This window comes from Triticum aestivum, chromosome 7B (genome assembly GCF_018294505.1).
Source record: "Triticum aestivum cultivar Chinese Spring chromosome 7B, IWGSC CS RefSeq v2.1, whole genome shotgun sequence".
NCBI lineage: Eukaryota > Viridiplantae > Streptophyta > Magnoliopsida > Poales > Poaceae > Triticum > Triticum aestivum.
This window is the reverse complement of record NC_057813.1, coordinates 519,410,844-519,414,383: the sequence shown is the minus strand read 5'-3', so window position 1 is coordinate 519,414,383 and position 3,540 is coordinate 519,410,844.

Below are 3,540 nucleotides of genomic sequence, written 5' to 3'. Positions count from 1 at the left end.
ATGTGAAGACTCTCTCTCATTTAAGAATTTCAGATCTTAAGTACTTTATTCAAGCAGCAAGCAAAGCAAAATAAAATGACATTGCAAGGATAGCACAACTCATGTGAATAAGCAAAAACTTAGGCTCAACTGATACTAACCGATAGTTGCTGAAGAAGAAAGGTGGGATGCCTAACGGGGCATCCCCAAGCTTAGATGCTTGAGACTTCTTGAAATATTATCTTGGGGTGCCTTGGGCATCCCCAAGCTTAAACTTTTGTGTCTCCTTAATTCTTCTCATATCATGGTTTCTCTTTTTATTAAAAGCTTCACCCACACCAAACTCAACAAAAACTCGTGAGATAGGTTAGTATAAACCAATGCAAAACCTTATCATTTTCTACTGTAAAAAATCACTAAAATTATTATTCAACATTTCATACTAAATGCCTCTGCATATTTAATACTCCTATCCTCAAATAGAATCATTAAACAAGTAAACATATGCAAACAATGCAACCATAACAGCAATCTGCCAAAACAGTATAGTCTGTAAAGAATGCAACATTCATCATACTTCCCTAACTCCAAAAATTATGAGAAAAATACATCACTGTGGAAGATTTATCAGAGCTCAATATGCAGAAAAATTCAACATTATATCATTCTCTGACTTTTCTAGGGAATTTTTTCAACAGCGGTAAACTTTCTGTTTTCAAACAGCAACATGTACACTAGCAAAATAAGCATGGTAAAGGCTATCCTTGACATTTTTATTGAAACTAAATATGCAAAACATTAATCTAAATAAAACCAAGAAAATACTAAAAAAAGAAAATGACGCTCCAAGCAAAACACATATCATGTGGTGAATAAAAATATAGCTCCAAGTAAAGTTACCGATGAACGAAGAAGAAAGAGGGAATGCCTTCCGGGGCATCCCCAAGCTGGGCTCTTGGTTGTCCATGAATAATACCTTGGGGTGCCTTGGGCATCCTCAAGCTTACGTTCTTGCCACTCATTATTCCATAGTACATTGAATCTTTACCCAAAACTTGAAAACTTCAGAACACAAAACTCAACAGAAAACTCGTAAGCTCCGTTAGTATAAGAAAATAAAACCACCAATTAGGTACTGTAATGAACTCATTATAAATTCATATTGGTGTAATATCTACTGTATTCCAACCTCTATGGTTCATACCCTCCGATAATACTCATAGATTCATCAAAATAAGCAAACAACACATAGAAAACAGAATCTGTCAAAAACAGAACAGTCTATAGTAATCTGTATCAAATTTATACTAATGGAACTACAAAATCCAACCAAATTAGGAAGTCCTAAGAAATTTGTGTACCAATCCAGAGCAAAGAGAATAAGAACAAAATCACGTTTCTGTGAATTACTAAAACTAATTTACTGGGTGCAAAAATTTCTGATTTTCAGCAGGATCAACACAACTATCACTATAAGCTATCCTAAAGGTCTTACTAGCCACTTTATTGAAATAAAAGATATAAAACATGATTAATACAGTAGCATAATCATGTGGACACACAAAAAAACAGTAAAGGTAAATATTGGGTTGTCTCCCAACAAACGCTTTCCTTTAATGCCTTTCTAGCTAGGCATGATGATGACCAATGTTGGGGATATCACTGTCATAGCCCTAGAAATCTTCTTGTAATTAGTGGCATAGCATCCATGCATCATGTTTAAATTTCAAGAAACTTGAAATGGGGATTGTTTAAACCCTAGCAGCAAATGAATTCAACTAGGGTAAAAATAAAATCTTTTTCATTGAACTCAAAATGCCCTCTAAAAATGTTCAACATTTCTGGTTTGAGGTGGAAGCATCTACCAAAAATGGTTTATAGTTTTGCAGGACATATTGGGCTCTGAATTAAATCATACTCTATTTGCATTTGGGCATTTAAATGCTATATAATATTTTAAATGCTCAAATAATCATAAACTAAAATGTTTGTTGTTGGATATATTCCGAACAGTAGTCATGATTAGTTTCATGATTTTTGTTAATGCCCTGACATTTTTAATACAGCCCTAAAGATTACAGAAAATAGAAAACAATAAATAAAAGAGAGAGAGAGATTTTTACCTGGGCCACTTACCTGGCCGCAGCCCACCTGGCAGGCCCAGCACTGTGCTGGCCCATGCCAGCCAGCTGCTTCGTCCTTGCCAGGCAGGCACAGAGGTGACACCGGCGAGCATGAGCTCGCCACGATGCCACCTGCTTGCCGCCCGCGCCCCTGGGCACCTGGGTGAGCTCCACGTCGCCGCCCCGACCTCGTGGACACCTCACTTGCCCCCCTACCTCTCTACCTTGCTCTCTCCCACGATGGCCGACGCTGCCGTAGTTGCACCGTCGCCATAGCCGTGCCCTCCGTCGTCTCCGTGCCACACCACCGTGTCAAGGAGCTCCGCCGCCCTCCTCTCCGTCCAGCAGACCGAGCCCCGAGGACTCGCTCTCCCTGGAGTTACCGCCTCATCCTCGTCTTCGCTGATCACCGCCGGAGATCCCTTTCGCCGTCACCACTGCTTCAGCTCGTCCCTGACCGCGCCGTCTAGCTCTTCGCAAATGTTGTGAGCTCAGCTACCTTCCCATCCTCTCCGTTCTTGCTGTCGTCCCATGCATCGACTGCACGAAGCTCAACCGCACGCGCCGCCGCCCACGTCATCGCCGGTCATGCTCCGGTGACCATATGGTCCCGGGATTGTGTCCAACGCACTCCCCGCAACGCGTAGGAGCCGTAGATGCTAGCGCTGCCCTGCCTAGGCCACTTCAGCAACGAGCCCGAGCTCACTCGAGCTCCGGCGACCGCCAAGGTCATCCCCGGCGTCATTCCCGGCCTCCCCGAGCTCCACTTCCACCCCCAAACGACGTGGCTCGCTTCTAGCTCCCCGTAGATGGTCTCGGCCGCCCGTTTGGTCGCCGGGGAGGCAAACCTGAGCCCCTCCACCACGTCTGGCCTCGCCGGCAGCTAAATGCCGGCGAGTTTGACCCATTGACCTTGACTGGGTGGGTCCGGGTTGACTCCCCTGAGTCTATGACAAGTGGGACCCACCCTCTGTTAATTAACTTAGATTAGAACTAACTAAATTTAGTTAGTTTAAATAACTGCTGACACACGGGACCCACTGGTCAGGTTGACCTGGACGTCCCCTTTGACCACTGACATCACCCTGACGCACTACTGACACAATAACTCATTTTCTGGATTTATTCTTTTACAGGAAATTCCAGAAAATAACCAACACTTCTAAAATTCATACAAAATCAACCGTAGCTCCAAATCAAACAAATTATACATGAAAAATGATCAGAAAAATCCAATCTATCCATCTGTACTAGTTTCATGCATGTTAGAACACTTTAACCTTGCTGTTTAGATGAAACAATTTAATGCACCTTTATGACTTCATATAATGGGTTTGCATTTGAATCTTTGGTTCAGATGGACTCATTTCAATCTGTTCTAGCTTGCATTAGCCCAAAACACATTCATATTGCCATGTCATAGCATGCATCATATTGT